This window comes from Nerophis ophidion, linkage group LG11 (genome assembly GCF_033978795.1).
Source record: "Nerophis ophidion isolate RoL-2023_Sa linkage group LG11, RoL_Noph_v1.0, whole genome shotgun sequence".
NCBI classification, from domain to species: Eukaryota; Metazoa; Chordata; class Actinopteri; order Syngnathiformes; family Syngnathidae; genus Nerophis; species Nerophis ophidion.
In genome coordinates this window covers 5,936,273-5,961,244 of record NC_084621.1, presented here as the reverse complement: position 1 = coordinate 5,961,244, position 24,972 = coordinate 5,936,273, and positions in this window count along the sequence as shown.

The window sequence follows — 24,972 nt, the reverse complement described above, 5'->3', positions numbered from 1 at the left end:
AGAACATGCAAACTCCACACAGAAAGATCCAGAGCCTGGATTTGAACCCAGGACTGCAGGACCTTCGTATTGTGAGGCAGACGTGGGGCTTCACGGTGGCAGAGGGGTTAGTACAGTACACATTCCGTACATTTGACAACAAAATGGTAACACCCGAATACGTTTTTCAACTTGTTTAGTCGGGGTCCACGTAAATCAATTCATGATTACTGTTTCCCTTCACCTGTGGCTGATTGGCAGCCAGGCCACACCTGTTGTCAATCAGCCGGCTACTATTTAAGCCTGCCTCACTGGTTAGTGACAATGGGCCACAGTTCACAGCGGCAGAGTTCGGGGAATTTCTCCGGGCAAACGGAGTGAAGCACAAAAGGTCAGCGCCGTTTCACCCCGCCACAAACGGTCAAGCAGAGCGTTTTGTGCGGACGCTGAAGCGTTCATTGAAAGCGTCTAGGGGAACATTTACGCTGGAACATCGAGTGGAGGCATTTTTACTCATGACGACGAGTGAGTCTCCGGCTATGCTCTTCCTGCGCCGTCGGCTCCGCTCTCGCTTGGCCCTTGTGAAGCCGAACGTGTCGGCTACGGCGGAGCTGGCGCAGGAGGGCCAACGACAACGCAGAGCCCTGGTGGCTAAGGACAGACGGTTTGCGGTGGGGGAGGCCGTGCTGGTGCGTGATTATCGACGGGGGGAGGAGAAGTGGATGCCTGGACTGGTGGCATCACAAGAGGGACCAGTATCCTACTCTGTGGATGTGGGGGCAGGCGCGTTCTGGAGACGTCACACGGAGCAGATGAGAGCCGGTGACCGTCCGCTGTTGGTTCCCACTGGTCCAGAGCAACCAGCTGTGCTGAGTGAACTGAAAATTGGGGCCCAGCCGCTTGCTACTCCTCCTTCTCCGGCAAGAGGGGACGCTATGGGAACCGGGACAGTTGCAACCAAGCCAAAAGGGTCACCCAGACGGACAGCAGATGTTGGAGCGCCAGGCCGGAGGTATCCTCTCCGGGTTACCAGAACTCCAGACCGCCTTAATCTCTGAACTGTGGGGGAGTGAGTTGTTAAAGAGTTATGTCACGTTTTGGGGCAGAATAATCCCTGTTGACTGACTCCGAGGTTCGGGGGTGGTCTACCCCCCGGCCTCAGTAAGCATGTATGTGTTTAAGTTTGAGTTCCCTATTTACAATAGCCCCCTAAGTGGGTATTACAATTTATTTTATTGCTACACTGCAGGTTAGCACCAAGCATCATTTTGCACATAACACACGTGGCCTAGTTTGTTTTTATAGGCCAATAGTATGACTGTAAGTATTACCAACTAACAGTCAGTATATAATAATGTTAGTATCTGGCTTATGCAGTTAGGAGACGTTTAATTTGAGAACATAGTGTTTGTGTGTTTGTGTGTGTGCTTTTAAAAGGCGGGGCCTGTTGCTTAGTGACATATGACATCATCGAGGCTTTTAGTGGTGCTTTGTTTGTTAGCTTTTCACCGGATTGTGTTAGCCTTAGTAAATGAAAGGATTGACTGTGCATTCGATGGCTTTCACATCGTCTTGCTATCCAAACTGTCAGTTTGTTTGTGTTTTAGTTTCTCCTGTGTGTTTAGTATTTCTTGTCCTTAGTTCCTGTCTAGTGCTCTTATTTTGGTTCAGCTTCCTGTTTGTTTCCCTGTGTCCTGTTTCCACTCAGCTGCGGCTGATTGGCATCTGGTAACACCTGATGTCAATCGGCCAGCTCCTATTTTACCTGCTTGGTTCCTCCAGTCAGTGCTGGATCATTGTATTGTATTGTCATCCGGACTTGTATTGTCGTTTCCACATATCACTCTTGTCGTGCTACCTGTCGTTTAGTTACAGCTACTACCTGTCATGCGACATTTTGTCGTGGTCGTCGTAGCAGTAAGCTGTTTCTGTTAGCCAGTAGCTATTTCCAGTTTTTATGTTTGTTATCCTCTAGCTTCCATGCTAAAGTTCCTTTTTGTTTTCTAGCTTTCAGTGCTAGCTCCCTTAGTTTGTTATTCCGCCCACGTGCGTTATTTTTGTTTGTTCTTGTTCTATTATTTATATTAAATCATGTCTTCAGATCCAATGCCTGCCTCCATCTCTGCATCTTGGGCAGGGGCGGTTCTAGGCATGCTTATATGAGGGGGCAGTCAGAAATGTGAAGGGGGCATCATGCTCCAGCACTTTTTTTTTTGTGCTTATGGTAACGATGCTTTCTTCATTGAAATGGGTCTTTAGCTATGTGTCCAACCCCAACCTGGAGTAGTGGATTGCACTTTGTCAGGCCTCTACCTTCAGACCTGTCCAACTTGGGTGTCCCACCTGAAGACTAAGCTCCTGCTGGTATAGCTCTTACGGTCACTGAGGCACGCAAACCCCCTGACCACAATAAGGTGGCAATCCCTCAGGAGGGGAAACTGAAAAATAAAAATAAATGAAAAAAATAAAACATCCTTCATCCAGATTTTATCAACCAACAACATAACATTTATCCTAACTGGATGGCCTAACTCTCTAATAAATTTTTACCTAAAGTAGGACTTCACACACTACAGTCAATATTTACAAAACTGAAAGGTAGTCTGATGAATAATGATAAAAAAGAATCTCAAACTAATCTATAAAACAGAACATGGGCACTCATCTGGGCACAAAATTCATTCACTCCAATGTATGTGTGTTGCCCACTTGCTTGTAAATTGATGAAAACGGCTGTGTTTTTGTTTTTAGGTGTCTTGGTCATATCAAATGAAACTTATAATTTGTTTATTACAAAATGTAGATTGAAACATTAAAGGTTGACTATGTAGAATTACAAGAAAAACTACAGAAAAAGAATTCCAGCAGTCGATTGCCAGACCGTTGCTAAGTAAAACGGGCCGTTGCTAGGGACTCCGCTCTGAACAGAGGACAGCAGAGGAGGACTGCTAAGCAGGATATATACCTTATGTTTCATTTTTACCGTCATTAACAGCATCATAAATGACTTGTAGCTTGTTACAGGGACAGTGGAGGCTCTCTGCCTTCCAAACCACTGCTGCTCAGAGCCTCCGCTGTCACTGCTCTCGTCAAGTTGTAAAAAAAAAAAAGGAAGTCCGTAGCACCGAAAGTCCGCGACGATAAACCTGTTCATGACAGATAAGACTACACAAATACACTCATCCTAACAAGTATATGATAAATGTAGACAACTTTTCCTTTTCTTTTACTTTCATACTGCAACAGTGATTGGATGTTTACTGAGGGCTGAGGGGTGTGTGTGGGTGTGTGTCTGCTGCGCAGCCTGTGGAATGGTGAATACACGCACAGCGGAGGGAGGAATGAGAGGGAAGCCGACACTACTATATCGTGTGTGTCCCTTTTTCGGCGGATTTTTCCGCTAGTGCAGATAATTTTGTCAACTTGTAATGTAGTAATTTTGTGAGTTTATTCAAATTTGCTTTTTCAAATTTTGATTTGAGGGGGCAAAACATTTATTTAAGGGGGCTCTGCCCCCTCTTGCCCCTGCGTAGAGCCGGCCATGATCTTGGGGTTGATCAACAAATACCCCTGACACAAACAATAGACCGTTTGTTGACAAGTTTTTCACTTTGTTATTCATTATTCCCATTGTGTACGTGTGCATATTACCAACTAATTTATGACCTGTATTAATTGTTTTTGTAGGAGTGTAAAGGTACAAAATCACGTGATCTAAGACGCATTTGGCCGATGGTATATTGGAACTGACATTAATACCTGCTGCTACTGCCATTCTTTTAAAAGAGTGCTGTTTCTTCCCTTCTGACTGAAAAATAGTTCAAGCAACTTTCAGCTTCTGAAAATGAGATGGCACACCGGAAAAACAAAACAGGTTTTGACCGAACGTGTTCATCACCAGCGCAGAGGGAAAATGAAGGTGACTTTTCTAGAGCAACGGTTTAGCCTGGCTGCGTTGTTGTTGCAGCACATGCCCTTTCATAGGGATGCTAACGCTTATCGATCCTCAGCGGCAACCAGTGGGAAGTCCTTGCTTAAGTGACATTGAATCAGGAAAGGAGGAACTTGATTACAGTGTCAGGATGGTAAAAGAAGTATCACTTACAGGCATTTCCTCACGCTGTCTTCTTTCATCAACTGTGACAACTTTCACAAAAACAAGGTCGCCTATTATTAGATGAAATATAAAATAATAATTAAACCAAAAATGCAGTGGTGTGCCGTCAGGGCCAGCGAGGCCTTCTCTGCTAGCCTAACATAACCAGAAATCATGATCATGATTAAAGATAAAAGCCCTTTTTTTTATTTACTTTCCCTTAATATCTAAAAGTATCCATATTCTCTTCATGTCCTTCCAGTGCTGTTGTTTTTAGGTTAGAATTTTTTTCCAATCACAATTCAGCTAGCTTATGTTGCCATGGGGTACGAAATCTGCCAGGGGCACATACAGTTGATAGATTATTTGCCAAAGCCAATCAGATCACGACTTGTTGTCAGTAAGGCCTTCTAGCCTTCCAACAGGAGGAACAAACAATGGCTTTCTCTAATCTAATAAAGGTTAACAAAAAATGTCACTCAAAAATTTGAGGAAAGAAGGAATCGTAAGAAAAAACAGATAACTCACCACTTCAGCTGTAAAACTAAATAACACAAAATCACTCTACTGAGGAGGAGAAAAAGAAAACTGAAAATAGCAACGAAGGAATTCAAGATCAAGGTTTACAAACGTGAGACTAGGCAAAGCATGGACGGGATGCTCGAGAGGCACGAATACTCGAGGCAATCTGGCACAGAACAAGGGGAGGCGTGGGCTTATAAGACACATGAGGGTAATGGGAAACAGGTGGAAACAATCGGGGGTCAGGGATGACGTCAGACTGATGACACAAAAGGAAGGGCAAGTTATCTGGAATGAGGGGAGTTACTTTTCAAAGTAAAACATGCAACATGCAATTCACAAGACAGAAGAAACCAAGGCCAGTCCTTCCACACCCAGCTCCGCGGCAGGCCCGCAGACCACGCCCCCCTCCAAAAATATTTACTTATGTTGACAAAAGTGTTTTAGAATACTGTAAAATATTGTTCAATTAAGTAGACCTATTTGTAATTTCTTGCTTGTGTGTTATTGTGTGCTTAACTGTTGTGTAGCTGCTATATCCTAGTAAGCTATGTAAAGGCCTTTGCTAAAATATGGGAAAAGACCAACCTTGTGTGCTTATTGGAGGACATTTAGATGTTAACTGTTGCAGTGCTTATTTTGGGGATTTTAGATGCAAGGAAATTTGGATTGAACTCGAGAGCACGCTGCATGGATGAATAGAACAGACAAGTCATTGTTTTGTCTGCTCGCGGAAAACAAACATCCTAATCTACGATTTGACTCCCTCGAATGGCCTCGATGCTGTGGAAACAGGACCAGGCTGTTCTGAAAAACACCCCCGAGGACACCTCAATGATGGACGCTTCTGACCTCCCTCCCTCCTCAACGACACCTGGAGTTGAACTTTTGCAGATTGGTCCAGGTCTAAAAAACAATACATCATCACACCCTAGACAATTGGGCATACACGCACACACACCCCAACCCCACCCCGCCCCTTCACCACCGCTTTTTCCCCTCGGGGTGATGGTCGGATGGCAGCGCTCCAAAGCAGCGGTCACCTTCCAGGGCCCCAACTCCCCGCCCCTCTGTTGTGAGTTTGTCGTGATTAAATGTAACGTTTTTATGTGTGCATTGCATGGAGGTTTTTTTTCCCACTCCAGACTAGGCCCCCTTAGTAGCCCAGTCTAGATTGTATTTTTTTACTCAGTGTTTTACCTTTTTCCCATTTTTACTAGGCGCCTCGTGGCGAGTCATCAGCGTTCCTGTTCTGTAACCCTGTACACTGTTTGTTTGTCTAATCTTGAACGGGTTTGTGCTGAAAACAAAGTTTCGTTGTACTTGTGCAATGACAATAAATACCTACCTACCTAAGCCAATGCCATCTGATACTTTTTTTTTTTTTTTGCTGCTATTGGATATTGATCCAAACAACAGATCAGGACACCTTCAATCGTAATAATTGCAGCTTGTTTGAACCAAAGCCCTCTTCTGGTTGCCAACTGTCTACTGCAGAAGCACCTTTGACGATGCAATTTCCTCCCGACAACCAACATTCTCTTAAGAGGACATTTGCATAACAGCTTTTATTCTTTCAATAGTAACTCTGACAAAAGAAATGGAACAAAAAAAAAACTGTCCTCTGCAGAGAACGGCGGTTTTCTGGAGGATATGTTAAATGGAATCAATACTTCTCATAATGGAAGGCTGAAGAAGGATTGGGATAACAACGAAAAGGCGGCACATAGTGAGCTCTGGCAAATAAACCCAAACGCCAGCAGATACATAGAATGATCTCGCCGAAGAGTGGGGAATAGTGAGAGATATCCCTCATTTTCAAAATAATATGCGAGACTGTGCCCGTTTCATAATACTGGCTGAGGAGATACAGGCACTTGATTGTGTCTTGGTATCTCTGGGAGCTAAATGTGCTACAATTAGACTAATGTAAAAAGTTCACACTCTCACACATACACACACTCAATTAGACACTACGCATAACCACACAACATTCCAAGCACACTTTCATACAATGTGACGTGTGCACTACCTCTTAAAAGATTATTGACCCAATTATAAAAGGGACAGATAGACGGTGAGCAGCTTATGCATATAAATTTTAAGAAGCAAAAGGGACATCATTTTGTGTTTCATAAATGGTGGATCGCATCATTTTTTTTTAATGAAGAAGAAATTATTACACTATAATTTTCGTGGTGAATTTGATGATTCATTCTACTTTCTATTCTATTCAATGGCTGCATGCTCTAAGGCAGGCCTGGGCAATTATTTTGACTCCGGGGCCACATTTAGAGAAGAAAATGTATCTATTTTTAGGGACACTAATACAAAACTTCACCATGATGTCTTATTGAATGCTAAAAACGTTATGTCAGACCACCTTAAAAACCTAATTTTTTTTCTATGATCGATAAAACACTGAATATTGACAACATATGAATGGCACACCCCCTTTCGATCGACATAACGCAACAAAAATGCAACAAATAGTGAAATACGAACACGAAGGGTACAAAATAAATCCACCTACAATCTGATATATCTGATTTATCACTAAGCTTTAGAACTTTGTTGTGAAAAGCTCCTTCCGCCTCTGTGGAAACGCTTCCCGCCCACACTGCTTGGTGCCTCGTTTGAGCTGCTGTGACGTAGATTACCATAGTAACTAATTAGGATAGGATAGGTCTTTATTGTCATTGCACAAGTACAACAAAACTTTGTTTTCAGCACAAACCTGTTCAAAATTAGACAAACAAACTGTGTAAAGGGTTACAGAACAAAAACGCTGATGGGTCGCCATAAGGCGCCCCGTAGAAGATGGGAAAAAGGTAAACGCTGGGGAAGGATGAGTAAAAAAATACAATATAGACTGGGCTCCTAAGGGGGCCCAGTCTGGAGTGGGAAAAAACCTCCATAGCAAAACACATATACATATTATAACATACATCTCGAGATATCTAGCAACAGAGGGAAGGGAGTTCGGGGTAATTCTGGTAGGCCGCAGCTCTCAGGCGCTGACCATCCATTCATCACCTCTATGGGATTTGCGTCGAGGGCGTTGGGGTGGGGGGATAGGGTGTGTATGTGTTGCGTATATTTTTGAGGATGTGTGTGTGTGTGTAAGCCCGTAGTGTGTCTCTGTTCCGCAGCCTTGATGTATTGTGCAGTCACTAGTCCAAAGTCAACAACAACAAGTGTGTGTCCATGAGAGACAAGAAGGGAGTTTGTTGTGTCTTCCCCACACCGTCCTTCGGGAGAGTCTTGAAGCTAGGGAAACAATCCAAGTTAGAATGTCTTGTATGCGGGTGAAAATAAAAGTTGCTTTTCACTCTAAATTGTCTATGACTGGTCCTCAAACCTGCGGGGTAGACAGTCCGATGTTATCCAAGTGTCCACAGTTCTTCCCGCATCCTCCAATCATTTGTGGCAGCTTTGGGGTACTTTGAAGACTGCCAACAACTTCCAATTTGTCGACAAACCAGAGCAACGCTTACTCCAATCAGCAGATGTCCTGGTGTCATAATTCCGAATAGGCGGATATCTTCACGTCCTCGACAGAAAACGGTCGCCAGGCACGCGGCATTCGATTCTTCTCCCAAAAGTCAGTCGTGTGTCTAGCAACAACCGCTTCGTCACGACAGCAGGTTCCCTCAAACCCGGGATCTCGTCAATTTTGTTGAGGCCAGTGAAATAGTTCCAATGTTTAGATTTGGAGAGCAGTGCAAAAAGAGGCAACAAGAAAGTTAAGACACGACAAAACAAAGGAGCAAGCAGGAGAGATAAGGGAGGGAGGGGAAAGGGGAGCGTCCACCCTCGATGAGTGCCAGAGAGATAACCATAGTAACTAGTATAACATGCAGAGTGCAGATTCCAACCATTTAAATATTTTGTATAGTTCAAGACTTACGGTCATTCGAAAACATCACCGCACATCATAATGGCAGCTACACTTTCCATCTGTCATGATCCGTAGTCTGGATCATGTTTAGTTTAGTTATTTTATGTTAGTTTGGACTCCCTTTGTTGTTTGTGTACCTTTTTTGTGAGTCAGTTTGGTCACCATGGCAACATATTAATTTCACCTGCTGAGGGTTCCAGACGCACACCTGTTTTTGTTAATTACTTCCTTATTTAAGCCTGCCTTGTCCCGTCAGTCGGTCTTGGTCCCTTGTTTGCGGTATGCAACTGTTTCGTTGGTAATTCTAGATTTCTTGTTACCTGATCCTGTGCTAGTGTTAGCATTAGCTCCTGTGCTTTCGCCACGCGTTTCTTTTCGTCTGTTTTTGTACCAGTGTTTTGTTATTAAATCATTCTTACCTTTTAGTTGTTGTCCGGAGTGTCTATGTTTGCGTTGGAGGAACGATCCCGCATTAAAATGCGACCCCCACGTGACACCATCTTAGAGTTTTAAAAAAAAATATTTGGGAATGTCCGGTGGGCCAGATTGAAAAGCATAACGGGCCGCATGAGTCCCCCGGGCCTTAATTTGCCCAGGTCTGCTCTAAGGACCTGATCTAGAAAGATCCAAACAAAAAGCGCAACATGAGGTTTTTGCATGTACTATACCGGCTGTGCCCATGGAGACAATCATTTCCCTCCACATTAGTCGAATCATATGCTCCAATGTTGCGTTATGTCGTTTAATATGCATCTGACAGTTAATAATAATAATAATAATACATTTTATTTGGTTTAGCGCTTTTCAGAGTACTTAAAGACGCTTTACAGGATAAAAAAAAAAAATAATAATAATAAAACAGCTCAAAGTAATAATACAAAATACAGGAAATATAAAAGCAGTACATTGTAAAATACATAATAATACAGAACATTTGCAAGACGGGACATTAGAGGACACAGAACACTAATTAGTGGTTAAAACAGATCTGAATAGGTGTGTGCGACAGGTCTCCAGCCGTCATGGTGTGGGTTGCCGTGACCATCGATGCAAGACCCATTGTAACAGGATTGACTCTTGTTTATTATTTAAATGAACAAGTTTTCTTGCCAGTCGGTCATGCCAATTTCTAGCGCGATCTCTCTTCCTGCCGTCATGGCGCGCCTTTCGGTGGCCGGTGGCTGCGTCTTCCGCGGGGGCTCATCTCTCTCCGGGTCGCTCTCGTCGTCTTCGTTGTCGGGTGTTCCATCTCCTGCTTCTGCCACGATTGCTCCTCCTTCTCCCCTTTTATGCTGCAGCAGAAGATGCAGGGATTGAGAGCAGGTGTGTCGTTCACACACCTGACTCTGATGGCAGGACCACTGTTTGTCCTAACCTGCTGTCGGCTCCGTCTCTCCACAGTGTGTTTTGAGAAGGCCTTTGCAGTTAGGAGAGTCTGAGCAGTCACGGATGGATTTGGGAAAAGCGTTCCAGAAGGTGAGATGAGCGATGGAGAAGGCTCTATCACCCAAGGTCCGGAGCTTGGTTCTGAGTTGTGGGAAGAGGAGGTTGGCATCGGAGGAGCGGAGGCTACGTGAAGGGGTATGGCGGTGAAGCGGGTTGGTGAGGTAGCAAGGGAGCCTGGTTGTGGAGGGCTTTGTGGGTGAGGAGGAGGATTTTAAAGTGGATCCGGTGAGGAACGGGGAGCCATTCATCTATATTCTACCGCTTATTCCATTTGGGGTCGCGGGGGGCGCTGGTGCCTATCTCAGCTACAATCGGGCGGAAGGTTTTACACCAGGGGTGCCCATTACGTCGATCGCGAGCTACCAGTCGACCGCGGGGGGTGTGTCAGTCGATCTCCAGCCAGGCTTTTAAAAAAAATAGACCTAAAAATTAGTGATCATCAATCTTCACCAAGACGTCACTTAAATGACATTCACGGTACCGGAGGGTCTTGTGAGATGACGCTGGCTGCTGCAAGATCATTATTATGAAAATATGACCGAGAGGAAGGCGAGAAACACTTTTTATTTCAACAGACTCTCGCGCCGTACCTCCCGTCAAAACTCTAAAGGCCGACTGCACATTTCCTATCTTCACAATAAAAGCCCTGCTTCATGCTGCCTGCGCTAACTAAATACAGAGTCTCGGAAAACTGGCGTGCACAAGCGATCCCTCAGAAAGCTGGCGTGCACATCACTTGTGCACGCCAGCTCTCCGAGACTCTTATTTTGTTAGCGCAGGCAGCATGAAGCAGGGCTTTTATTGTGAAGATAGGAAATGTGCAGTCGGCCTTTAGAGTTTTGACGGAAGGGAAAGTCTGTTGAAATAAAAAGTGTTTCTCGCCTTCCTCTCTGTCATTTTTTCATAATAATGAACTGGCAGCAGCCAGCGTCATCTCACAAGACCCTCGGGTGCCGTGAATGTCAATCAAGCAAGCTACGGAATTTGCCGCCAATGTTTTTCTTGTAAAGTGTATGGAAGCTGGATGAATTAGATGCCAAAAACCAACCACTTTCATGTGGTATTGTACAGAAAGGACAACTTTTTTTCTCCTCCATTTGAAAATGTGGGCGTTATCATCATTACTGTCTGATTCCAACCAATGCAAGTCATCAGAATCAGGTAATACACCAACTTATGTTCTTGTCTTTGTGAAAGAAAGACATCTATATGTGTTACACATGCTTGTATTATCATTAAACACATTTAACTTGTTTACAAAAATGTCTCTTTCATAAATAAATAAATATAAATGATATATATAAATGAGGTAGATCCCCTCGAGTTGGTCAATTGAAAAGTAGCTCGCCTGCAGAAAAAGTGTGGTCACCCCTGATTTAGAATAAATTCATTATATCTTACCTCGTGCTGTGTTCGAGTCAAATGCATCCACGAAGGGACATTTCCGGCAGCGCTGTGCCAACCAGTCCTGACATGTTTAGCTATTCCTCGTCCTGCAGGGATGATACTTGTAAGAAACTTACTTTATTTGTCGCCACAGAGGCGAGGATTAATGATTTAGAAGTAGCTTAAACACTGCCAATGGCGGATGGACGTTAGCCGCTAGCTAGCAAGCTATGTCTTAAAGCACCTTTTCCTGAAGGCTTTTCAGTGTTATAACTTCAACTTTATTGTTAGTTTTTCAGCCAAAATGCGTCCGTTCTCCCTTTTCCGTCTACACACTGTCCGTTTATAAGTTATCCGTGATTGTGCGCTGCCGAACATGCTCGTCTGCTGGTAAACCAGCAATTTCATGATGTGACGACGCCGGGGGTTTGGAGGAATGGTGGACAGGTACTTTTCAGAGGCGGTTTAGTATCAAGGTACTATACTAATACCGGGATACCGTACAACCCTAATAGAGACGTATAAAAGAGGATAAAACATTTTTCTGAATTTCCTTGAGCTAAACTTGTTATATTTGGAAGAACGATTGATATTTTTTAAAAACTTACAAATCAACAATCAAGATGTAAGATAATATACACAACTTTATTCAATTGTATTTAGTCTTTATTTAGTAATATTTTCAATGACTTCTTCTAGGAAATGTTTTTTACCTGAGTGTCCGTCGATCAAAAGGTGTCCACTTTATCTCCAAATCCACAGGTAATTACCGTGCAATCAACAAATAATCTAATCTCTGATACTCATTAAAAGGACACCAAGTGAGATGCAGAGGCTGGTTCAAAAAACTGAAGTGACAAAGTCAAGAGGAAGAGAGAAACACTCTTGGCTATTTATTACTTGAAATGATTCCAATGCAGTGAAATTTAATATCAATCAAATAAAAAATGCAGATTTGGGCAGATTTGCAATTTATATTGCTGTCGATGCAATAGAAAACTGGTCAATTAATGAAACGATAAATGTAAAATAAGTCTCTAATGTTGCCAGCATTGATGTATTGCAGTGTATATATATATATATATATATTTATTTATATATATTGTGATAGTCAAAGTATAGTATTTCCCATAGTTGTAGTAGGTATCAGGATTATTTCAGGGAGAAGCATGTCCCAAATTCCAAACTGCTTTTTTGAGGCTTGTTAAAAAAAAATAATGCCCTTTGGGGCGGTATAGCTCGGTTTATTGTTAGTTTTTAGCTCGGTTGGTAGAGTGGCCGTGTCAGCAACTTGAGGGTTGCAGGTTCGATTCCCGCTTGTGCCAGCCTAGTTGCTGCCGTTGTGTCCTTGGGCAAGACACTTTACCCACCTGCTCCCAGTGCCACCCACACTGGTTTAAATGTAACTTAGATATTGGGTTTCACTATGTAAAGCGCTTTGAGTCACTTGAGAAAAGCGCTATATAAATATAATTCACTTCACTTCACTTTGTCTCTTCAATAATAAAATATGGCAGTGTCATGTTGGCACTCTTTTCCATAGCTTGAGTTGAAGTTGTTCTCTTATTTTGGAAAACCATGTTACATTGTTTAATGCATGGAGTGGGACAACATAACAAAATTAGGCAAATAATATGTTAATTCCGAGCTCGCTACCTTGTTAGCCACGACTCCGGCACCGGCAACAACACACTCTTGTTATTGTTATGCTCCGCTCGTGGCAGTTGGATGAGGTCATCAAGCGTCGCCAGTAAACCTCTCATGCTGCTGTCGTCAACTCCTGTGTTGTGTGTGGAAGAGGGGAGAGGGGAGGAGTTGCTGAGAGGGGGACGCAACTAATCTTTACTTAACGCTTCGTACAGCGGTGTTTTAAAAAAAGCTAATTTTACTTTTTGAAATCGATATTTATAATTTTCGATATTACATTTTAAAGCATTTATCGGTCAATAATATTGGGAGGCCGATATTATTGGACACCTCTAATATGTGTATATATATGTATATATATATATATATATATATATATATATATATATATATATATATATATATTAAGTCTGTGAATCTTTGGGTGTCCCACGATTCGATTCAATATCGATTCTTGGGGTCATGATTCGATAATATATTGATTTGTTCGATTCGATTCGATTCTCGATTCAACAAAGATATTTTTCCGATTCAAAACGATTCTGTATTCATTCAATACATAGATTTCAGCAGGATCTACCCCAGTCTGCTGACATGCAAGCAGAGTAGTAGATTTTTGTAAAAAGCTTTTATAATTATAAAGGACAATGTTTTATCAACTGATTGCAATAATGTAAATTTGTTTTAACTATTAAACGAACCAAAAATATGACTTATTTTATCTTTGTGAAAATATTGGACACAGTGTGTTGTCAAGCTTATGAGATGTGATGGAAGTGTAAGCCACTGTGACACTTTTTTATATAATTTTTATAAATGTCTAATGATAATGTCAGTGAGGGATTTTTAATCACTACTACGCTGAAATTATAACTAATATTGATACTGTTGTTGATGATATTAATTTTTGTTTCAATACTTTTGGTTTGTTCTGTGTTGTTTATTGCAGTTCTGAGTGTTGCTGGGTCAGGTCTGGTTTTGGAATTGGATTGCATTGTTATGGTATTGCTGTGTAGTGGTTTGTTGGATTTATCAAAAAAATAAAAAATAAAAATAATATATATATTTTTTCTTAATAAAAAAAATCGATTTTTTAAAAATTAGGATCGATTCTGAATCACACAACATAAACGATTCGGTTCATATTCGAATTGCTTTTTTCCCACACCCTTAATATATATATATATATATATATATATATATATATATATATATATATAATAAACTATAATGTTTGTGAGTAAAGTCAATCCACCAATTTTAATTCTGAAAAGGTGATTTGAAATATCCCCCAAAATTTGCCATTTAGGTCTTTTTTAGGATTATATTACTTTCTGGTTCTTTTAAATGGGTCAAGGTGCGCTCTATTGAGTGTGGTCTGACTGCTTTAGTTAGTTAGAGCCTTGCAGAATGTAAACAGTAAAGAAAATGTGCATTATTTATTTATATATTCTAACAATAATGTGTTTTTTTTCTTCATTTTGATGCTCCATTAACCAAATGAGTAAAAAGGAGTTTGGCGACTCTTTAATGATGTGAGGATACACTTCTGCTCTACAATTTACATATTAATGAGGGTATCAGGAAGAGCTTTTTACTTCTCATGTCCGCACAAGCGCAGTTTTCCCCTCAGTGACTGTCACGAAGACGGGGCCAGTATCTATAAAACCCGCTTCTTATCCAAAGTCATTTGCAGCAAGTGTAGCTCCCCGATGATTGCTATCACTGTGGAAGTGATTGAGCTGAGTGAATCAAAGGTAGTGAAGCCTTGTGGTCAATGAGGGGGGAATGAGAAGAAGAGATGGGATTGAACGGGAAGCTCAAACAAGAGCTGCATAAAATGTGAAACAGACAAAAATGTGGGACTATTACAATAAACCAGTTTAGTTCTGATGTGGAGTACATGGTGTTATATTCCTTGTACAAAACAAACTACAACATTCTTATGACAATGTATTTAATGCTTGCTGTTTGCAGCTGGGTGGTAATTATTCCTCACGTTGGCATGCATGTTGTATATAAAATAAAAATCAAAAAATTATCAGCATGCACCAATTTTGGAAACAGACAATACTTGATGTGTACAGATAGCAGATCACAGTTTCTACCAGGACTGGGATGACAACACATTTTGCTGGATGATATTTTGTCCCACAAATTATTTCAGATAAACACAAATATTGTCAGCATTATTTTGAGACCAAATTAGGCATGCATGGTATCATATTTAATATTGATAATAATAATAATGCAAGTAACCCTTCGTCTGTCACGTCTATGGGATCTTGTTTTCTTTTGGTCATGTTCGGTTTAGTTTTTTGGACAAGCAGTTCCTATTTTTTGCAGTGCCTGGTTTGTTTTGTTACCATAGCAACTCATTAGTTTCACCTGTCATGTCACGCTCCTGTTCAATCACCTGTATTATTTAAACAGGGCGGCATAGCTCGGTTGGTAGAGTGGCCGTGCCAGCAACTTGAGGGTTGCAGGTTCGAGTCCCGCTTCCGCCATCCTAGTCACTGCCGTTGTGTCCTTGGGCAAGACACTTCACCCACCTGCTCCCAGTGCCACCCACACTGGTTTGAATGTAACTTAGATATTGGGTTTCACTATGTAAAGCGCTTTGAGTCACTAGAGAAAAAGCGCTATATAAATTTAATTCACAATTCACAACTGGGGCTTCACGGTGGGAGAGGGGTTAGTGCGTCTGCCTCACAATACGAAGGTCCTGCTGTCCTGGGTTCAAATCCAGGCTCGGGATCTTTCTGTGTGGAGTTTGCATGTTCTCCCCGTGACTGCGTGGGTTCCCTCCGGGTACTCCGGCTTCCTCCCACTTCCAAAGACATGCACCTGGGGATAGGTTGATTGGCAACACTAAAATTGGCCCTAGTGTGTGAATGTGAGTGTGAATGTTGTCTGTCTATCTGTGTTGGCCCTGCGATGAGGTGGCGACTTGTCCAGGGTGTACACCGCCTTCCGCCCGATTGTAGCTGAGATAGGCGCCAGCGCCCCCCGCCACCCTGCAAGAGAATAAGCGGTAGAAAATGGATAGATGGATGGATGGATAATAATGCAAGTAACCCTTCGTCTGTCACGTCTGTGGGATCTTGTTTTCTTTTGGTCATATTTTTTGCACTGCCTGGTTTGTTTTGTTACCATAGCAACTCATTAGTTTCACCTGTCATGTCACGCACCTGTTCAATCACCTGTATTATTTAAACCGAAAGTTGCCTGGGAGTCAGCCTGGCGAGCTTATCTCTACTCCCTTCATGCCATGCCATGCCTGTTAACCACACTGTCCATAGTTTCCCTTCTGCCCATGCCACGTATTTTTTTAATTTTTATGTCACAGTTATGGAGTTTTGTCTTTTGTCCATTGTCATGCCTTTGTGCTAGTTTTTGTTTTCAGTAGTCAAGTTTGTTCTTCTCCGCCTTTTGTTAGTCATAGTGCTAAAAATAAAGGATGTACTTACATTCACGTCTTGCTCGAGCCAACTTTCCTTTGCATTCCGGAAAAACAAACCCCAAAGTCCACGTCTTGAAATCGTCCAGGTCTTCCCAAAGGATCCCGAGGCGTTCCCAGGCCAGCCGGGAGACATAGTCTTCCCAACTTGTCCTGGGTTTTCCCCATGGCCTCCTACCGGTCGGACGTTGCCGAAACACCTCCTTAGGGAGGCGTTCGGGTGGCTTCCTGACCAGATGCCCGAACCACCTCATGTGGCTCTTACTTTGAGCTCCTCCCGGATGACAGAGCTTCTCACCCTATCTCTAAGGGAGAACCCGCCACACGGCGGAGGAAACTCATTTCGGTCGCTTGTACTCGGGATTTTGTCCTTTCCGTCATAACCCAAAGCTCATGACCATAGGTGAGGATGGGAACGTAGATCGACCGGTAAATTGAGAGCTTTGCCTTCTGGCTCAGCTCCTTCTTCACCACCATGGATCGATACAGTCTGATACAATGTACTGCATGGGTGCCCAAACTTTTTCTGCAGGGGAGCTACTTTTCACTTGGCCAAGTCGAGGGGATTTACCTCATTCTTATATAGACGTTTTTGTTAACAAGGGAAAGGTGTTTAATAATAATACAAGCATGTTTAGCACATATAGATTCCTTTCTTTCATGAAGACAAGAATATAAGTTGGTGTATTACCTGATTCTCATGACTTGCATTGATCGGAATCAGACAGTAGTGCTGATAACGTCCACATTTTCAAATGGATGAGAAAAAAAGTGCTCCTTTCTGTCCGATACCACATGAGAGTGGTTGGTTTTTTTGGCATCTCATTTGTTTAACTTCCATACTTGTTTTTATAAACTTTACAAGAAATACAATGGCGGAAAACTCCGTCCACGCCAAAAAATAGTCCAAAAAACGGAAAATAACAGGGCTGAGACCCGGTGTTTGTAATGTGTTGAAAAGGAAAATGGTGGGTGTGTTACCTCGGCGACGTCACATTCTGACGTCATTGCCTCCAGAGAGATAAACATCCATCCATCCATTTTTCTACCGCTTATTCCCTTTCGGGGTTGTGGGGGGTGCTGGCGCCTATCTCAGCTACAATCGGGCGGAAGGCGGGGTACACCCTGGACAAGTCGCCACCTCATCGCAGGGCCAACACAGATAGACAGACAACATTCACACTCACATTCACACACTAGGGCCAATTTTAGTGTTACCAATCAGGCGTTTAATTCGCCAAAATTCACCCATTTAGAGTTCGGAAATCGGTTACAAAAATAGATGGTCTTTTTTCTGCACCATCAAGGTATATATTGACGCTTACATAGGTCTGGTGATAATGTTCCCCTTTAAATTTACCATCTTCCGCCTGCTCCACCGTTGAGGTCCTCACCGTATCTCTGGCTAGGGGGCAGTCAGGTACTGGGCCTTTGCCAAGGGCCACCTGGGGTAACAATAGGAAAGGGGTAAACCTCTGAGTGCCCCAAGACCCCATAGAGGAGCCTCCACTGCCGGATGCATTTTGACGTCATGCCCAAGACACTTCATGTACTATAAACCCAGCAGGCTACCGTAATGCGATCAATGAACATGTTCGACGTCAATGGCCGACCCGCAGCCTGGAGCTTTACAGGTTGTTGCGGTTGAATATATCAGACTGCTGGACAGTAATTATAGTACTCTATGTAGTTCACTTGATTGATGCCGGGAAACATCGGTAAACTAAATATTTCATGTGGGAGCAAAGGATGCACAATAGTCACAAGCAGGACAGAGCGCTTCTCTAATTAAAGTACTTTCTTTTCAAGTCATGATTAAGTGAAGTCGCCTGGGTGATCAGTCTCACCCTTGCACCCAGCTGAAATAAAGAGGACATAAATAAAATATGGATGTGTAAACACAAAATACACCGCGGTCGGCATAAATAACATCATTTCTCCTCATGGTTTAATCATTGCTGCCAAGACGAACTTGTTTAACATATCAAGCTGGCGGTTTAAGTGCACTTTTCCACCAGGCCTACACATAAGAGTCGTGGTGACATTGTTGAACAACAAGGCGATGTTGAAGCTTGAGGGAATTTGGAATGTCAGAAAGTATTGTCTTCTCGGGAAAACACTATGGAATAAAGCGGCGTTTCTTAACCTTGGGGCCGGGGCCCATTGTTGAGCAGTGAGCTCCCCCCTAGATGGCCACCAAAAAGGATCTGTTTCTCAGCTCGTAAAAATAAAATACTACACGGTCTAGCTCCATCCTATCTTGCCGATTGTATTGTACCATATGTCCCGGTAAGAAATCTGCGTTCGAAAGACTCCGGCTTATTAGTGATTCCTAGAGCCCAAAAAAAGTCTGCGGGCTATAGAGCGTTTTCCGTTCGGGCTCCAGTACTCTGGAATGCCCTCCCGGTGACAGTCCGAGATGCTACCTCAGTAGAAGCATTTAAAACTCATCTGTATACTCTAGCCTTTAAATAGACCTCCTTTTTAGACCAGTTGATCTGCCTCTTCTTTTCTTTTTTCTCCTTTGTCCCCCCCTCCCTAGTGGAGGGGGTCCGGTCCGATGACCATGGATGAAGTACTGACTGTCCAGAGTCGGGACCCAGGATGGACCGCTCTTCGGAACCCAGGATGGACCGCTCGCCTGTGTATCGGTTGGGGACATCTCTACGCTGCTGATCCGCCTCCGCTTGAGATGGTTTCCTGTGGACGAGACTCTCGCTCTTGTCTTGGATCCGCTTGAACTGAACTCTCGCGGCTGTGTTGGAGCCACTATGGATTGAACTTTCACAGTATCATGTTAGACCCGCTCGACATCCATTGCTTTCGGTCCCCTAGAGGGGGGGGGGGGTTGCCCACATCGGAGGTCCTCTCCAAGGTTTTTCATAGTCAGCATTGTCACTGGCGTCCCACTGGATGTGAATTCTCCCTGCCCACTGGGTGTGAGTTTTCCTTGCCCTTTTGTGGGTTCTTCCGAGGATGTTGTAGTCGTAATGATTTGTGCAGTCCTTTGAGACATTTGTGATTTGGGGCTATATAAATAAACATTGATTGATTGATTGAGCCGTGGTCCTTATGGCTTGAAGGATTGCCCATGAAATTTTACCATGAATTGATTAAAGTGGACCCGACTTAAACTATTTTAAAAACCTTATTTGGGTGTTACGGAATATGTACTTGTGACAGGCCTCCAGCCGTCATCGTGTGGGTTGCAGGGACAATCGATACAAGACGCATCGTAGCAGGTTTGACTCTGGTTTATTGTTTCAATAAACAGAGTTTCTTGCCAGTCGGTCGCGCCAATGTCTAGCGTGCCGTTTCTTCCTGCTCGTCGCGGCGCACCTTTCGGTGGCTGCGTTGTCCGCGGCTCATCTCGCTCTGGTTCTGTCTCGTCGCGTTCGTGGTCTTCCTTCTCGGGTGGTTCCTCTCCTACTCCTGCCACGATCTTTCCTCCTTCTCCCCTTTTAGCTACAGAAGAATATGTTGGGATTGCGAGCAGGTGTGTGAACCACGCACCTGACTCTGATTGCTGCAGTGTCGCTCCAAGCGTGCCCCGCCTCTCTGCCCTGCTGCTTGCTCCGCCTCCTGGCCGCCATCTTGGGTAGGACCACCGTTTGTCCGAGCCTGCTGTCAGCTCGTCGGCTCCGTCTCTCCACAGTACTGTACTGTGCAATCTACTAATAAAAGTTTCAATCAATCAATCAATGGGCCGCGTGGGTACTCAGTTGTAATAAACTTTTCTGCCACTTGTGGCAGTAATGACAATCTCAAAAAGAAGAAGTCTGTCGATAAAGTTATAGAAACATTTCTTAAGCGCAGAAATTATGACTAAAGTGCTAAAGCTTTACTTTCATTTGCACTTTGATTTTAAAGACAATTTATTTAAAAAAACATATACATTATTCTATCCATCCATCCATTTTTCTACCGCTTGTCCCTTTATTGTTAATTTTGTTAATTTTTTTTTAGCACAATACAACTGCATTTAAATCAATGAGTCCCTTCTTATGAGGTATATTTGGTTAATACACATTTTTCCAAGTCAGTCTAATCAAAGTGTAAAGTTTGTGTTAAATAAATAATATTTGTGATTAACACATGCTCTAATATTATTGACAAGGCTGTTAATTGTAAGTAAGGTATGTATAAATATTAAATACAACTAAAATCAAGAAAAATATTACTAATTAAATTTTAATATTTCAGTGGCCCTTTGCAGTGGAAAAGTTGGGCCAAAAAGTTAAAAACCACTGGTATAAATAAAGCACTGGCTTCCACACATTTTTTTTCAAGTATTTGGGTTGACAAAAAATACATATTTTCAAATTAATCACGATTCTTATTTGTTACCATTTTTAATCGATTGAAAAAATTTATATATATTTCTTTGTCCTGTCCAGCCACTTGGGTAAATCATATTATTGATGTACATGTTTGAGAATAATTTTATGAAACAAAAAGTTTTTTGTTTTTTTCAAGTAATAAGGAAATGTATCGCAGCTGTTTGTCTATTTCAAGGAGTAATGTAGTTAGTAATAAAACTGGGACCCAATTCCCCTAAAAAGTATGGTTTTTGAAACGAAAAGAAACGTAAAACTGCATCAATATCATACATTAAAGGTGTATCAACCAAATGGTCATCAGATCCATGACACACATTTCGCGACCTTTCGCTGCAGTGATTATTCCCACAACACAAAAATACATACTTGCCAACTCTCCCGGATTTTACGGGAGACTCCCAAAATTCAGCGCCTCTCCCGAAAACCTCTCGGGACAAATTTTCTCCCTAAAATCTCCCGAAATGTATGCGGACCCGAGTGACGTGTCGACAGCCTGTTTTCACATCCGCTTTCCCACAAAATAAACAGAGTGCCTGCCCAATGACGTTATAACTGTAGAATTATCAAGGGCGAGTTTTTGGTTTCTTATGTGGGTTTATTGTTAGGCAGTTTCATTAAGGTCCTCCCAGCGCGGCAACAACACACAACAACAGCAGTCACGTTTTTGTCTAACGTAAAGCGGTTCGTCTGCCGTAAACAGCAATGTTGTCCATCCATCCATCCATCCATCATCTTCCGCTTATCCGAGGTCGGGTCGAAGGGGCAGCAGCCTAAGCAGGGAAGCCCAGACTTCCCTATCTCCAGCCACTTCGTCTAGCTCTTCCCGGGGGATCCCGAGGCGTTCCCAGGCCAGCCGGGAGACATAGTCTTCCCAACGTGTCCTGGGTCTTCCCCGTGGCCTCCTACCAGCTGGACGTGCCCTAAACACATCCCTAGGGAGGCGTTCGGGTGGCATCCTGACCAGATGCCCAAACCACTTCATCTGGCTCCTCTCGATGTGGAGGAGCAGCGGCTCTACTTTGAGTTCCTCCCGGATGGCAGAGCTTCTCACCCTATCTCTAAGGGAGAGACCCGCCACCCGGCGGAGGAAACTCATTTCGGCCGCTTGTACCCGTGATCTTATCCTTTCGGTCATGACCCAAAGCTCATGACCATAGGTGAGGATGGGAACTTAGATCGACCGGTAAATTGAGAGCTTTGCCTTCCGGCTCAGCTCCTTCTTCACCACAACGGATCGATACAACGTCCGCATTACTGAAGACGCCGCACCGATCCGCCTGTCGATCTCACGATCCACTCTTCCCCCACTCGTGAACAAGACTCCTAGGTACTTGAACTCCTCCACTTGGGGCAGGGTCTCCTCCCCAACCCGGAGATGGCACTCCACCCTTTTCCGGGCGAGAACCGGAAAAACAGCAATGTTGTGACACTCTCAAACAGGACAATACTGCCATCTACTGTATATGCATATGGTTAGAAAAATAGTGACAGAGAATAGAACAAGGATGGACAATTCAACCCTTAACTCAACAATGAGTAGACGAGTGTTATGTGTGTGTATACGTGTAAATAAATGAACGCTGAAATTAGACAAACTTTAATGATCCACAAGGGAAATTTTTCAACACAGTAGCTCAGTTACAATGATGGAAAGTGTAAGGATGGAAAGGACAATGCAGGTATAAATAGACTAAATATAGCAATATAAGGTTTATATATATATATACATATACATATGAAATACTTGACTTGGTGAATTGTAGCTGTAAATATACTCCTCCCCTCTGAACCACGCCCCCAACCACGCCTCCCTCCACCTCCCGAAATAGGAGGTCTCAAGGTTGGCAAGTATGCTCACAAGGATTGTTTTCACCAGGTATTGTGTTTTTATTATCGTGTGTTAACATGCAGTCAGTCTGCTGTCTACCACGTGACGGTTTAAAAATGTAAATAGAAGGCTGATTGGAGACTCACAATGATTGTTTTCACCAGAATAAACTATGGTTGTTAGAATGACTGGGTGTCATCTTTGGGGGAAAATACAACCCAAAGGAATACTACATCGCTACATAAACACCAATCACGGTTATGAGCGAGTAGCACTCACAATCCTCCAAAAATTGTGAATTCCAACTGTACAACACAAGTGTGACTGAGGGTCTTGTAAGATGACCGCTGAGAAGTTGAACAGGCTCGATGTGAAGGCAGGCAGACAGGAACTCGACAGGTACGTTTTATGTGAACACAGTCAGCCTCGTCTCTTGTCAAAACACAGCGGCCGTCAAGTGTCCAAAAGACGTAAAGCCCATTTCAGTCCTTCACAATAAAAGGGCCGCATGTTAAATCCGGTTTGACAGGGTCCCGGTAAAATAGCCTACAAAGGTGTGTGTTTTTGGAACATATGCTGTAATGGTTTTGGTATTCCTGTGATAAAATATAACAATATATTGTGGCTTTTAATTTATTTTATTTTTTTGGTAGTATTCAAATCACAATTCAGGTAAAACTTATACAAACCCCGTTTCCATATGAGTTGTGAAATTGTGTTAGATGTAAATATAAACAGAATACAATGATCCGCAAATCATTTTCAACCCATATTCAGTTGAATAAGCTACAAAGACAACATATTTGATGTTCAAACTGATAAACATTATTTTTTGCAAATAATCATTGACCTTAAAAATTAAAACCAGCAACACGTGACAAAGAAGTTGGGAAAGGTGGCAATAAATACTGATAAAGTTGTGGAATGCTCATCAAACACTTATATGGAACATTCCACAGGTGTGCAGGCTAATTGGGAACAGGTGTGTGCCATGATTGGGTATAAAAGCAGCTTCCATGAAATGTTAAGTAATTCACAAACAAGGATGGGGTAAAGGTCACCAATTTGTAAGCAAATTGTCGAACAGTTTTGGAACAACATTTCTCAACAAGCTGTTGCAAGAAATTTATGGATTTTACCATCTAAGGTCTATAAAATCATCAAAAAGTTCAAAGAATCTGCAGAAATCACTGCACGTAAGCAATGATATTACGAACTTTTAATCCCTCAGGCGGTACTGCATCAAAAACCGACATCAGTGTGTAAAAGATATCACCACATGGGCTCAGGAACACTTCATAAAACCACTGTTAGTAACTACAGTTGGTTCCTACATCTACTAAAACTCTACTATGCAAAGCCAAACCCATTTATCAACAAATCCTGAAACGCCGCCGGCTTGGCTGGGCCCGAAAGATGGACTGATGCAAAGTGGAAAGGTGTTCTGTGGTCTGACGAGTCCACATTTCAAATTATATTTGGAAACTGTGGACGTGGTGTCCTCCGGAACAAAGAGGAAAATAACCATTCGGATTGTTATAGGCGCAAAGTTCAAAAACCAGCATCTGTGATGGTATGGGGGTGTATTAGTGGCCAAGGCATGGGTAACTTACACATCTGTGAAGGAACCATTAAAGCTGAATGGTCCATACATATGTTGCCATCCAAGCAACGTTATCATGGACGCCCCTGCTTATTTTAGCAAGACGAGTGTTACAACAGCGTGGCTTCGCAAAAAAAGAGTGCGGGTACTTTCCTGTCCAGACCTGTATCCCATCGAAAATGTGCGGCGCATTATGACGCGTAAAATACGACAGCGAAGACCCTGGACTGAAGCTCTACATAAAACAAGAATGAGAGAGAATTCCACTTTCAAAGCTTCAACATTTAGTTTCCTCAGTTCCCAAACGTTTATTGAGTGTTGTTAAAAGACAAGGTGATGTAACACAGTGGTGAACATGCCCTTTCCCAACTACTTTGGCACATGTTGCAGCCATGAAATTCAAAGTTAATTATTATTTGCAAAAAAAAAACAAAGTTTATGAGTTTGAACATCAATATATCTTGTGTTTGTAGTGCATTCAATTGAATATGGGTTGAAGAGGATTTGGAACTCATTGTATTCCGTTTATATTTCCCAACTCATATGGAAAGAGGGTATGTACGTCAAAAAATTCTTACAAATAAAAATGTTTTATTTTTCAACAAACTTTGTATTATATTTGTTCATGATCGAGTTAAAAATGGACGTCACCCCTCTCTTTATTAATGAGCTGAGCACTTTACCTCTCGTTTGAGCGCTGATCAACCAACCTGCACCACGTTGGGAATTTAGAGACTCACCTGCTAGTGATGTCTAATCGGGAG